Here is a 15487-nt window from a genome sequence, read left to right as displayed (position 1 = left end):
TGGTAGAGTTCCTAGTTTTTTTCATTATTATCTGGCTATCTCACAGTTCCATGACTTTCCTTTTCCCTTCTTAATCAAATGAAGAAAAATGCATACCATATTTTATCACATATAAGATGCTATTGATTGTCAGCTGCTCCATTATTTTATACACATACATCTAAGAAAGAAAAAGCTAATTATGACACAATGCCTTAACAGTAGTTTTATATGATTCAGGCATCAGTTAAACTAGCCTCTCATTGCTCTGAAATGTCTTTTATTACAAGGAATTTGGCAATTTTTATGCATTCAGTTGTATTTCTTGGTATGCTATAATCTTTTTGTATGTATCTTAGTAACAAAATATAGCATAGCCTTCTACTTGTGGGTATCTTTCTTTCTCAGTTTCCATAAAGCACTTAGTTGTTGCATTTTGAAAGAAAATATGGAAAATTTGCTGACATTCTTCTGAAGATGAAGCCTTCATTAGTATCAAACGCACATTCCACTGCTCTATTTCATTGCCTTTCTGTGTACACAATACCTCATTCTAATGCCAAAATTACAGAAGAAACTTTTTTTTAGACATTTCAAATGGCGGTTAAATTCAACCTATAAAATACCAACAATGCACATTACTCAACTGAAATGAAAATATTATCAACAGCTGTGACCAAGTATGAACACACAGCTCTTCACCAACAGCAATCAAAAAGGCCATCCTCTGGGGGCTGGCCCCGTGGCATAGCGGTTAAGTGCACACGCTCTGCTGCTAGTGGCCCGGGTTCAGATCCCGGGCGCCCACCGACACACCACTTGTCAGGCCATGTTGTGGTGGCGTCCCATATAAAGTGGAGGAAGATGGGCACGGATATTAGCTCAGGGCCAGTCTTCCTCAGCAAAAAGAGGAGGATTGGCATGGATGTTAGCTCCAGGCTGACATTCCTCACAAATAAAAAAGGCCATCCTCTGTAGAAGCACAATTTCAGAGATGTTAACATGTAAAAAAAAAAAAAAAAAAGCTGTCTTAGAATCAATAAAAATGTATCTATAATTTATCAATTATCATATATTTATAGAAAAAAACAAAGAACACTCACAAATATCAACATTCCCCTATTTGTTAAAAACACGTTTTAAAAAATTAAGTGTACTGTATTGTCTTCACCTTATTTAGGTCACAATGTCCTTTTAATACAGTATATGTAGACTTTTCCTGTTTTGAGTATCATTACAGGCTCATGGATTTTCACAGATGCAACTCATGTTAATTAGCCATAATTATCTTTCTTTTTTTTCTGAATGCTCAAATTGACACAAGTTGACCAGGCTTACCTCTAAGTTGACTCCGTTGTCCTTTCAACATTATCCTGACATTTTTAAAACATCCTTGTTTTACAAAAACAGCAAGATATATTAAGCCTATCTTAATCTTTCTCTCTATTGTAAGACATGGAATTAGCTACTTTTAATGGCTGCTAAAATCAGATCAAAACCTGAGCACACACTAGGTTTAAAAATTAGATTGTTTCATGTTAGTACTGGTGTAGCCAGGATGATAACAATGCTAGGCCATTTTGATGGCAGAGCTGGAAAAGGTATTTCTCTTGAAAATCTTGAATTTACATTGATTTCTCTAGTTTAGCAGTAATATTCCAATCTAACTCTAAATCCCTCTAAATTCTGATCCAATAAACAAATTTTTAATTCGTTTTCTATACAATATACTTACTTAAATGTTTAACCTTAACCTTTTACTTAACCAAGATTTTATCATCCTCTTTTATAATCCTTATATATCTCATCAGTCACCAATCTGCAGTAAGTTTATTGACACTGCTAAATTTCCTCCAAGAAATTTTGTATAATTTTCCACTCTCTACACTCATGCTCATAGCAGCATTAGTCACAATAGCCAAAAGGTGGAAGCAAACCAAGTGTCCATTGACAGATGAATGGACAAACAAAATGTGTTATATACATAAAATGGTATATTATTCAGCCTTTGAAAGGTAGGAAATTCTGACACATGCTACAACATAGATATATCTTGAGGACATTATGCTAAGTGAAATAAGCTAGTCACAAAAAGACAAATACTGTATAATTCCACTTATATAAGTTACCTAGAGTAGTCAAATTTATAGAGACAGAAAGCAGAATGGTGGTTGCCAGAGGCTGGATATGGAGGGAATGGGGAGCTGTTGTTTAATAGGTACAGAGTTTTAGTTTTGTAAGATGAAAAGCATTCTGGAGATTGGTTACACAACAATGTAAATGTACTTAACTATTCTTAACTGTTGAACTGTACACTTAAAAATAGTTAAGATGGTAAATTTTATGTTAGAGTATTTTACCACAGTTAAAAATTTTTTTTAATTTACACTTTCACCAGTAGGGTATGGCAGTACTTATTTCTCCTAAAATTATTTTTCAATGGAAAAAGCAGCTAGCTTTATTCTTCAAAATTTAATGAAATTAACTGGAAGAATTAATAACACTTAACAATATATTAATATCACTTTTAGTAAATTTTGCAATGGAGAGTGAAAAATCCTCTAAGAATGAGCTCTGAACCTGGAGGTCCATGGATTTTTAGATCTATAAATGGGTTGCAGAACCACTGAGATTGTGTGTAAAATTGCATGGGTGTTCATATGTGTTTTCTTTTCCGCTGGAGAGAGAATCTATAGCTTTCATCAAATTCCCCAGGGCCAGCCCCGTGGCTTAGCGGTTAGGTGCGCGCGCTCCGCTGCTGGCGGCCCGGGTTCGGATCCCAGGCGCGCACCGATGCGCCGCTTCTCTGGCCATGCTGAGGCCGTGCCCCACATACAGCAACTGGAAGGATGTGCAGCTATGACACACAACTATCTACTGGGGCTTTGGGGGAAAAATAAATAAATAAATAAAATTATAAAAAAAAAAATTCCCCAAAATTTATGTGACTCTAAAAGAAGCTAAAAACCATTATTCTACAGAAATGGAAATCTTCAGAAGTACCAGAATTAAGATTTAAAAATAACTTAAAATGCTATCAAAATAGGCCTAATCTAACAATTTAACAGATAAATGTAAAATTCTGTTTTTATGTTCAAAAAATTAATTTCTCAAGTGGAACATTGTCTTAACAGACTTTGTGTAAAAACTTCTGGAGCAGTGAGAGAGAGCTTCTCGACATTAGCTGCACATCAGAATTACCTGCAGTTCTATTCAAACATACAGATGCCTGGGCTCCTCCACTGAAGAGTCTAATCCAGTAGGTCTGCAGTAGGCCCTGATATCTATATTTTTCTTAAGTTCAACAGTTGTTTCTAACACCTGGCCAGGGTTAAGCATTGTGGTTTTAGACAGCTTAAGTTTGAATCCCCACACCCATGCTCACTAGCTGGGGGACTCTGCTAGCATCAGATTATTCATCTATAAAATGGGAGTATAGGGGCCGGCCCAGTGGTGCAGCAGTTAAGTGCACGTGCTCCGCTTTGGCAGCCCGAGGGTTTCCAGGTCGGATCCCTGGCGTGCACCAACGCACCACTTGTCAAGCCATGCTGTGGCGGTGTCCCATATAAAGTAGAGGAAGATGGGCATGGTTGTTAGCCCAGGGCCAATCTTCCTCGGCAAAAAGAGGAGGATTGGCATTGGATGTTAGCTCGGGGCTGATCTTCCTCACAAAAAAATAAAATAAAATAAAATAAAGTAAAATGGGAGTATAATTGTACCTAATTTCACCATGTTATTATGAAGATAAAATGAGTCGAAGTCTTAATAAGGTTGAAGTCTTAATAAGGTTGCCAGATTTAGCAAATAAAACTACAAGACACACAGCTAAATTTAAATTTTAGATAGACAATGAATAATTTTTTAGTATAAGTATATTCATGCAATATTTGGGACATGCTTATACTGAAATATTATTCGTTGCTTATCTGAAACTCCAATTTAACTCAATATCTTGTATTTTATCTGACAACTCTACGTCTTAGGCATAGTAGGAACTCGATAAATGTTAACAAAACCCAGTAACAGTCCCAAACTCCAGCCTCTACATGAGCCCCCAATATGAGGCAAGTTGCTTAGATAGATAGATAGATAGATAGATAGATAGATAGAAGTGGTTTTAGGCTAAATTGATAGTGAAGTCCAGACCAAGGGAACTGAGGGTCTCACTTCCTTCCACTGTAGTCTAATTAAGCTGGAGAAAAGAATGGGGAGACTGGAGAATGAAAAGCTGTGACTTCAGGGTGATAGAACAGCTCCCTTTAAAGAATGGAAGACTTTAAGTGAAAGAATCACTTAGATTTTTTGAGAGTTGTACCAGAGCAAAGAGTAGAACTTAAGCAGAAGAGTGAAGCAGTGTTAGCCCACTACGGGGAAAATTCTCAAGGGTTAGAGCAGTCTGTAGATCCAGTAAGCTAAAACGTAAAGAGTAGTGAGTTTCTTGCCAACTGTGGTTGGACGACTCCTGTCAAATGTGTCATCAAGGTGATTTCCTAATTGAATGATTGTATATATGGCCCAGTTGTCCTCTCAAATGCTCTGAAGTGTGGTCAGGCAGAGTTGGTGTTGATATTGTGGCTCTTACCAAATAGTGGTTATCCATCCAGTGATTTCAAAGAATGTTTGATAATGATCGATGATGAAATATTGCATGTATATCTGTCAACACTGAGATGGCAATTAAATCATGATTAATTAACAAGCATTGGTAAAGTGAATTTAAAATTAATCACAAACTTGCTCTATGAATGTATAGGCTTTTGTAATGAAATTAGGGTGAGGAAGACAGATAATATAAAACAGGGTTTTAGTCAAGTCCCTAATTTGACTTAGGAGCAATTTTTAAATGATTTAGATAAATAAAAAATAGTACAAATTTAAACTGATTAATCCTAATATATTTCTGGTGCTAATTAGGACCTGATATGAATCTCCCAAATAATTTTGATTTTGTCCAATTTAGCATGCCTGAAATTTAAAATTCCTAAACTGAGGCCTACCTTTATGGATCCCAATACATCACACTAAGATTGTAAAATGTGGGCTATATAAGTCAACCTAATGGTATGCAAAGAAAAGAACCACAGCTTCCAGATAGTCGTATGATAAAGATAAGTTCAAATCATTATTGTTGCATAGAACAAAATTTAAAACTCCTTTATGTGATGGTATCACTCAACTGAAATTTTACAACCCAGGAAATGGGATGGCAAGAGAAACACCTGAAGGAGTCACTGAAGCACACTTTAACCAATGTAATATAAGTGTGGAATGCTGAGAAATAGCATCTTTGTTGGGAAGGGAAAGTGAAAACCCCACAATTTTTATTTCTGTGTTTTGTAAAGAAGCAATATGCTTATTTGTATATTTTAATGGGGTTTTATTTTCTAATGGTATTGGTTCTGATTTAATTACAGGGAAAAACCCTTGCCATGTTGGCCTCTCTTTCTAGTCTCCCACTTTTATGCTAGTGGTTCCCACGTTTTCAGGAAAAGAGAGTCCATGAGCTATTATTGTAAGCGGTGTCAAAAGTGTGCCATCTACTCAATGGTTACTAATTATCTATAGCTTTTTTTCCCCTTGGACTTGATCTATTTAAAATATCAACAAAATCTCAGGTTATTTGTTCACTGGTATTCTGTACGATGAAGACATGAAAACACCAAACCTCATTTCCATGATTTCTACCTTGTAGAAGCTTTTCAGGAGATTAGGCTCTGAAATTTCCAGATTCTATCTTGAATTTGTAAGATGACCCTTCCCCATGATTGAAAACTTCTTCCCAAATGAAGAAGACCACTGGATCTACCGCTTTGATTGTGACCCACCCCCAACACACGCACGCAGGAAGACCCACTCACTGAGTTACCCTTCGAACTTCAGATTGACTGTGGGCTTTAGATCTCAAGGCTCAGAAAGACTCAGTACTCTTGTGGACTTTTGAGTTCAGAGTGACTCTGGCTTGATTTTGTGGGCTAGCCTAGAAAACTAATCTAAAAGACACACATGCACATTGGTAATGTGACACTGCTTCTAAGAGAAATACTTTCAAGTAGCAAACAAGTTAGTTATAGATGCCATTTTGGAAAACAATCCTTTCATTATTTTGAAAAATGAACGGGTAAATGGACCTTTCATTAGAAACTTATTGGATGGACAGGACTTGATTTCTATTTTTTAATAATTCATATTACATATTACCAAAAAGTTGATTCTGGCGATATCAGAGCCATGCTTTATTCATTTTAATCTATTAAATAAAGTACTTAAATGCAGAAACATGCTGTAAATTTACTTTAAAATTGATAAGTAGGTAAATAGATAGGAAAGACTGTAAGTTATAATCAGTAAAGAGCTGAAGTAAGCAAACATTTGCTTTTGTAAATTGGAGAATAAATTTATTAAGGTCAGATTTTTCTGATCATGCACAGTTTTAAAGGCCATTTGTATTCATTTCTCATATTCATCCTTTAGTCAATCATACCTATTTCTTTTTTTCTTTTTTTTTTGTGAGGAGATCAGCCCTGTGCTAACATCTGCCAATCCTCCTCTTTTTTTTTTTTTTGCTGAGGAAGACTGGCCCTTGGCTAACATCCATGCCCATCTTCCTCCACTTTATAAGGGACGCCGCCACAGTATGGCTTGCCAAGCAGTGCATCAGTGCGCACCCGAGATCCAAACTTGTGAACCCCGGGCTGCCGCAGCGGTGGAGCGCACGCATTTAACCGCTTGCGCCAGCGGGCTGGCCTCCAATCAGACCTATTTCTGATGCATCTTTGCATACTGGTCTAACTTCCCATTCTCATCACTGCCAAGCCAACCACCAACTCTATCCAGCCCAGCTGCTCTCGCAACCTGTTAATAGAATAGTTATAATGGCCCTTTTATACATCCTATCCAAACTCACTCCAATCCTCTACTTTGGCACATTCATTCTAGGATTTTTCCATTGCAATTTTAAATGTGCTAATTTTTATATTAAAAATTATTCTACTCATCCATAAGATGCAAATATTTTACAAATTTTTTGCAATTGAAATATTGGGACTATGTTGATCCATTGCTATTTCTTAAGTGGTGCCTCTGAGCAGAAAAGTTTCATGCTTTAATTAATTGAGCTGACACTTTTATAGCACATTAATTGAGCTTACGCATTTATATCATGTATTAAATATGCACATTAAATACATTTATAATATATTTCCAGTTGGCCAATCTGTGTCTTTTGCCTTTCGCTTTTTTTTTTCCTGCTGAGGAAGATTAGCCCTGAGCTAACATCTGTTGCCATTCTTCCTCCTTTTTTTTTTTTTTTGCTTGAGTAAGGCTAGCTCTGAGCTAACATCTGTGACAATCCTCCTCTACTTTATGTGTGGGTTGCTGCCACAGCATGACTGATGAGTGGTGTAGGTCCGCACCCAGAACCCGAACGTGCAAACCCGGGCCACCAAAGCAGAGTGCACTAAACTTAATGACTATGCCACGGGGCCAGCCCCACCTTTCACTTTTTTTTTTTTGCTGTACTTGTTTTCCCCTTGTAACTATAGAACATACGTGAGTACTTTCCTTAGGTAAATGCTTGGACTTAAGCTGTGATTAAGAGGAGAAAGACCATCTCCCCTATACGACTTGCTCAGTAAACATTTATTGAACGTCTGCATGAGTCAGGCAGCATGCTACATACTGAGGATACAAAAATGGGCACATCATGTCTATTTTATCTACAAGAAACTTTGGTGCAGTGGTTCTCATATCTTAGTGTTCTCGGGGTGTCACATTAGGGTATTAGTTGAAATGCAGATTCCAGAGTTCTCATCTACCTCAATTTAAAAAGTTTGGGGTGGGGCCTATGAATCTGCATTTTTGTAAGTCTTCCTAGTGATTCTGATGCAGGTAGTCCATTGATAACACTTTTAAAACACCACATTAAATTCTACTGAATGTTTTGTATTTGTGCCTGTGGTTCTGTACTGTTATCATGAAGTTTTTTTTAATGCTATTTAAAGGCAAATGTTATTTAACAAGTTTCCTTTTCCATAAATATTTTTTCTCTCTATCATTTTTAAATACGAACTCTTCTCATATTCAGAGATTACCAGTTAAGTATAAGAAGATTTAAAGTATGAGCACTTTGCTAAAAACCTAGAAATTTATCATATATTTTCCTTATTTTTTTCCCATCATTAAACCATAAAATTAAACACCTTATAACACTATTACAACAATGTTATCACTTAGTAAAAGTTCAGATTTCCAAGTTTGCTACTCTGAGTCTGTTTCTCTTCATAGATACTTTTCCTGCAAGTAGGGTCTCTTGCTTCTAGGAAGAAAGAAACATTTTGTTTTTCTAGTCCAACTAAAGGCCCCAATTATGATTTACTTGAGACACAGATTCTAGCCATATGCCCACTACTTTGAAAGAGACTATGAAAATAAGTTTGAACAAAGCAAAACATTAAATAACCTCACCAAGTAAGTTTGTAGAGCCCTATTCATACAGGTAGAATTTGGTATTTTTCTCACTAATGCTTAAGTTTGGTCAGCAGAGTGCCCCCAGCCCCAATCCCAGCTCACTGTGGAGTCTCTCTTACAACCAGGCTGATAATGGCCTCCAGACTACTTCCTTCGTTGCATACCATTTTTGCATTTCAGCTGCAAGCTGCTTGGTCTTTTAAAGTCAATTAGACACACTGCGGGGCCGCCCCAGCCGCCGCCGCCCCTCAATGGTCTCTCTCTAGAACTTTGCAGTTGGGGGCACCCGCTTCGGTTCTGTGGTTCGGCCGACCCCGTGCGGCAACGCCATGGAGGAATTCGACCCTGAAGATTTCTCCACCTCGGAGGAGGACGAGGACTACGTGCCGTCGGGTGGAGAGTATAGTGAAGATGATGTAAATGAATTAGTGAAGGAAGATGAAGTGGATGGTGAAGAGCAGACACAGAAAACCAAAGGGAAAAAAAGAGAGGCTCAGAGCATTCCGGCCAGGAAGGGAAAACAAGGTGGCCTCTCATTAGAAGAGGAAGAGGAGGATGCCAACGCGGAATCTGGAGGAAGTAGCAGTGAGGAGGAAGACACAGCTGCAGAACAGGAAGAAGGCATTGGGTCAGAGGATGCGAGGAAAAAGGAGGAGGATGAACTATGGGCCAGCTTCCTCAACGACGTAGGACCAAAATCAAAAGTGCCCCTGAGTACAAAAGTTAAAAAAGGAGAGGAGACTGAAGAGACGAGTTCAAGTAAATTGTTGGTCAAAGCAGAAGAGCTAGAGAAATCTAAAGAAACAGAAAAAGTTAAAATCACCAAGGTGTTTGATTTTGCTGGTGAAGAACTCAGGGTGACTAAGGAAGTGGATGCTACATCTAAAAAAGCCAAATCCTTCTTCAAGCAAAATGAGAAAAAAAACCCCACAGGCTAATGTCCCTGCAGCTCTGCCGTCACTCCCTGCTGGGTCAGGGTTAAAAAGATCAAGTGGCATGAGCAGCCTTTTGGGGAAATTTGGAGCCAAGAAGCAGAAGATGAGCACCCTAGAGAAGTCCAAACTGGACTGGGAGAGCTTCAAGGAGGAAGAGGGCATTAGTGAAGAACTAGCCATTGTAGGGGGAAGAGGGAGAATCACCCTCTGCCCTTTTCCTTAAGGTTCTTCTGGCTGGCCAAATAATCAACAAGACAGGTTAGCAGGAGAAAATAATACCAAGTTTAATAACATGTATACATGGGAGAAACTCAGTAATGAGCAACTCATCCCTCTGTCTAAGCTGCTTTCTTAAGTATTGCAGCTAAAGGCGAAGGAACGTGTTGGGGGTGGGTAGTGGCCTGGGACTTCAGAGGGCAGAAGGACAATTCTTTTCAGGGTCATCTATTGATAATTTGGTCAGGGGGAGATAGAGTTTTTTGATAAAAGGGGCTTGGTGCCCCTCCCATTGCAACATCTATTTTACATTATCTTTATAGCCATCATGATAGAAGATCTGTTCCAGGAATGAGCCACCATGCCAGATTCTCTAGGCAGTTAGTGGGGGAGGTCAAATATCCTTATTGTCTTCAGCTCGAAATAATCCGCATACCAGAGTGGTGCTTCCTGGGGCAGCTTGCCCTGAGCACCATCACCATCCATAACCAAGGGAAGGAAGGGTACATTGAACGGAAAGCTTTTCTAGACCGAGTGGATCACAGGCAGTTTGAAATTGAGTGAGATCTCAGGCTGAGCAAAATGAAACCCTGATGTTGTGGGGGGAAATCAATAGCAGCTTAATCCTGTTTACAATGTGAGCTTTTTGTGCATCTGTGAAATGTTTCCGGTGTTTCTCATCAACTGTTTCCCGGCAAGGTCTTGTTTTCTACTTTGAATTTCTGTCTTTGTGTCTTGATCTCAGTGGTTTCATTCATTTTACTTTTAAAAGTTTGTTCTTTAAAAAACAATAAATAAATAAATAAATACAAGTTGGTCCTAAAATAAATAAATAAAAAGTCAATTAAAGGGATGCCTTAGCTCACCCTACAGAGAGGAAATCCATTCCCTTGTCTTACTTCTCTACAACCTCTGTCCATGCAGCTGAGGATATATATATAGTTACTTGGCTGCCATATATTATGTATATTATTATATATATAATATTGTCATATATATGTCAATTTTTTGAGTATTGAAAAAAAATCTCCATGGATTTGATGTTTCCTAATAAGCAGGAAACAATTATCTACATTATATTTAAATATAATAAAACAGTCCCACCACATCTCTCTTAAAATAGCTGTGATGCCTTTGAGTCAATTGGGATCTCAACAGAAAATCATACAAGAGCAATCATTTTTAAGAGTATATCCAGGGCCTGCCCTGTGGCTTAGCGGTTAAGTGCGCGCACTCCACTGCTGGCGGCCCGGGTTCGATCCCCGGCGCGCACTGACATCACCGCTTCTCCGGCCATGCTGAGGCTGCGTCCCACATACAGCAACTAGAAAGATGTGCAGCTATGACATACAACTATCTACTGGGGCTTTGGGGGAAAAATAAATAAATAAATAAAATTAAAAAAAAAAAAGTTACTTTAAGGGTATATCCATATGCTCAACCAAAAAGAGATCTAAGAAGACAATATCTTATAAAACGAACAGTGTTGATTACTGAGGGACAATATATATAATTTCAGGAGCAAAAGATTAGGATATATTTAATTATTGCTTCCTAGAAAATGGTATATATTTAACCTCATATCTTGCTTACGTATTGTTTTCTTCTTAGTGTCTGACATTATCTTTCTGGGAAAAGGGTGTTTGGGGTTGTGAAGAGTGTTTCATGTCTTTAATATTGAAAGCTGGAAGAATTTCACTGGTTCAGTCTCTACTGACAGCAAATATATAAAAACACATCTCAGGGAAATTTTGCTGTTGAATCCAACATGCCAGCCACAGACATTTTGCATTTTGAACTGATTGAGGAAAGGGGTGTGTTAGAAAAGGAGCAGGCAACCAGCAGAATAATATTCATGTAGTGGTTGCCAAGAACCATGCACTTTAATCTCTCCTCTTTTTTTCTAATATTAAAAAAATGGATTTTTTTCTCTTAATAGAAAATATCACAATGCCTTTCACTTCTAATTTTTATTCAAGTTTTATTTCACTAAAATTTTTTCTCAACTGCAAAAATTTACCTTATACCATAATAAAGAGTGTGGAACTTAAATTTACATAATAAATTATCAACCATGCTTCTTGTGTGAAAAAAATATATAGAATTTCATAAGATTCCTTTATAAACTCCTCTTCTTCAGTCAACCTATTTCTGCAAGCATGGAAGATTGAGGCACAAGGCCCCATTGAAGATTGCAGCACAGGACTGCTGTGTATAGTTGTGCAGGTTGTATAGTCCACAACCTGCACCACCATATGTGGCGGCCCTGATTGCAGAGGCTCATTTTCCTACATTTCCTGAGCATTGTGTTGGCAGATTAATATGACTAGAAACTAAGAAATATATTTCATCAATGGAGAGCCCAAACTATACCCTCCATTTGCTTTTAGCACAAGAGGGAGAAAAGATCCAGATATGCCAAGACCAGGGCAGTTGCATTATTAAAGCAATAAATAAATAATAAAAGCAAACAAGAAATTAAAAGTCACCATTGAGATGTATTTTATGTCATTTGAGACACAAGGTTTTGGTAAGGTTTATGAAGTCCTAGTGGTAGTGATTCCACTCCTAAAGGAGGCCTTTCATTCACTCCTAGTATTGGTATTTCTAGGCATGGCTATTGGCCTCATGCACTTGATTTATCTTAGCATATGCTTGAGCACACAGATTCTCTCCTTTCACCAAATGTGTGGTTACCAGTACTGTACAAGTTTATACCTGAGCAGAATGTTTTAAAGAGCAAATTTAAATAAGATTTCTTATAGTGATTTAAACTGGCTTTATTATTAACCAAGGAAAATTAGCAGGCTTTACACCTTAATCATTCCATAGATTCTACAAGTAAAAACTAAAAAGTGCATGTGTTAAAGTACATTCATCTGGTGGCAACTAATTCCAAATCTGAGAATAATAGCATGGAAACATAATCAAGTGACAAATAATATCCTCTGTTATAATCCTCACTTTGTGAATAGGCGCAAGGTCTGCTTTATGAATGGCTAGAACAACAGTCATCAAGATGTTGGAATTTGAAGTGTGTACAGATGGTCCCCTAACATTGTCTTAAACCATCTCTAACCGTTCGGCCATGACGCCCTAAAGTCCAATGTTACAGATTGATTTCTTCTGTTACCAACAGCTCTTTCAAGTCCAAATGCCCTTTGGAGGCATGCCACTTGTGTTATGATGATGAGGAAGAGGAGGAGGAGGAGGAGGAGGATGATAAAATGTTTGTACCTCTATTTTGGGCAAAAATTCTCAAGATGTATTCTAGGGTAAATAGGATCCTGTGGTCAAATTAGATTGGGAAATGTGGAATCAAAGTCAACCCACTTCTGCACTTTTTAAAGCTTTGAAGATGCTAGTATGTATTGGGAATCTTCAGAGAAGATTCTGATATGCAGCATTCCCCCAATTTGTTGTACCAAAGGATCAGAGATTTGTGAGACTGAGGTTTCACAGGATACCTCTAGGGAAGTGTGTGGCCACGCTGGGTAAACCCCTTCTTATGTCCGGGTAGAGAGACTGCTAATATGGATCGATGACAAAATGGAATTCTTAAGGATACAGTAGGACCAAGAGATTTAGGTTTCAGTGGGAGCAGTAAGAGAATTTAAAACTCACTTGCCCCTTTGTTCTTCCTGTGGCCCTCTCCTTGCTGGGGTGGGAGCCTGACAGCGACCTTCATCTAAGAAGACTAAATGAATTCAGGGTGCAGCTCAGGGGAAAGGACACTTCAAGTGGGCATCTCTGGCCAGCTCCAATTCTGACTGGAAAGGAGAATGCCACTCTCCTTATACTTTCTTCTCCCAAAAGATATGGAGGTAAATCTGGAAGGCCTTAGAGATTGCTTCTTGCTAGGGGACTTATTGGGTTCCCGAGGCCCAAGGGCAGATCCAGGTTCTATGGGTCTTGAAAGTACCCAATTTGGAGGTAAGGGGAACTTATTAATAGAGAAAATACAAAATTAGGAACAAAAGTGACTATCTATTTAAAATGAAGAAAGGAATCACAACAAATTAGATTTTAAAAACTGACAAGTAACATGAATATCACAAAATCCAAAAAAACAACACAAATTTTATTAACTGACAGACACACCTCTATTTTTAAAAATATTTTTTTGCTGCAGGGTTTCGTTTGCCTCTTCAGGTGGAGATTTCAAATTTTGAGATAACATTTTACATAGAAAGATAATCCAGGCTTTCCTCTAGCAAGTTTGAAATTTGTTTTTTATTATTGATAATAGAGAAAAGTTTCTTTCAGCATCATGACTTACTGGCAATGTCATGTAAAATTTTAGGATTATTTTCAAATTTTGGAAAACTTTTACCTAGTTTCTTTCATATAGGACATTTCAGAGCGTTTCTTGTCTAGTGACTAGCGTAAATGCTCTTTGAGTTGAAAACACTCATTGAACAGTTTGTCACCAATGTCTTAGTGTAGTGGCTCATTAATGAGCTTTTTGTTGAGCCCTGTGCCTTCACATCACAGTGCCAGGTGAGTTAACACAGTGGGCAGCAGTAGTAGTCCTGAAAACAATTCCTACACTTCAATGGCTGGCAATAACTCGACTATACACAGAAGCATCTGTGAACCTCCTTAATATATCCCACTACGTCCAAACCGAATGTATCCTCAATTTAGCTTCCACTTAGCTTAACCCCCAAATACCCATGGCTGCTCCAACAACACTCACCTTGTGTTGCGAGGGTGGGAAAGTCAGAGTGGAAAAGAACAGTGGTATTAATTAATTGCAATTAAAATATCTTAATTGTGGGGGCCGGCCCAGTGGCATAGTGGTTAAGTTTGCACGCTCTGCTTCAGCAGCCCAGGGTTCACAAGTTCGGATCCCAGGCATGGACCTACGCACCGCTTATCAAGCCGTGCTGTGGCAGGCGTCCCACATATAAAGTGGAGGAAGATGAGCGTTTATGTTAGCCCAGGGCCAGTCTTCCTCAGCAAAAAGAGGAGGATTGGCAACTGATATTAGCTCAGGGCTAATCTTCCTCACACACACACAAAAAAAAGACGTAATTGTGCAAATTTTATAAAACTACGACCTTGTGACCATTTTTTCAGGACCTCTCCCAGGACGTTGGAGAGGTCCATATAAGTGAGGGAAGCCAAGGTTTAAACTTTATTAGTATCAGAGTACGTTTGCTCTGAGGTTCACACCCTTTCATACTCAGTGCCTCCCAGTTGGATATTCAATACTGCATTAACTTAGAACAGTCTATTATGCATCTATCCTACAGAAACCAAGAGTATGGCAATGTACCAGCAAAAACTTTACATTTCACAGCTTTCCTGGAAACATGGGGTGGCCATGTGAGCTAAGATCTGGTCAATGAGACCTTAGTGAAAAGTCATTGAATCTTCTGATAAATCTCTCTCTCTTTTTTTTTTTTGTGAGGAAGATCAGCCCTGAGCTGACATCCATGCTAATCCTCCTCTTTTTGCTGAGGAAGACCAACCCTGAGTTAACATCTATTGCCAATCCTCCTCCTCCTTCTTTTCCCCTTTTCTCCCCAAGGCCCCAGTAGATAGTTGTATGTCATAGTTGCACATCCTTCTAGTTGCTATATGTGGGACGCTGCCTCAGCATGGCTGGACAAACAGTGCATTGGTGGGTGCCTGGGATCCAAACCTGGGCCACCAGCAGCGGAACGCAGGCACGTAACACTAAGCCACGGGGCCGGCCCCTGATAAATTTCTTACCAAGTTTTAGCTGGCACATACCTTTTGCTCTTTGTCACTTTCTTCCTGCTTGGAACTCATGTGCAATGGTGGAGGTGGAGCAGCCATCTTGTGACCACAAAATGACATGAAGGCAAAAACCATAGGCTAAGATGGACATGCAAAAAGATAGAAGGCTCCTGGCCTCGTGT

The 15487-nt window shown here is 38.6% G+C and overlaps 1 pseudogene; it reads left to right on the top strand.

Moving 5' to 3' along the window:
* Window positions 1–8696: 8696 nt before the first annotated feature.
* On the top strand, window positions 8697–10418 carry LOC101398765 (heterochromatin-stabilizing protein CFDP1-like; annotated as a pseudogene).
* Window positions 10419–15487: the final 5069 nt, after the last annotated feature.

This window comes from Ceratotherium simum, chromosome 9 (genome assembly GCF_057802395.1).
Source record: "Ceratotherium simum simum isolate JZ-2026a chromosome 9, ASM5780239v1, whole genome shotgun sequence".
In the NCBI taxonomy this organism is placed as follows: domain Eukaryota; kingdom Metazoa; phylum Chordata; class Mammalia; order Perissodactyla; family Rhinocerotidae; genus Ceratotherium; species Ceratotherium simum.
This window is presented reverse-complemented; position numbering and strand designations above follow the sequence as displayed.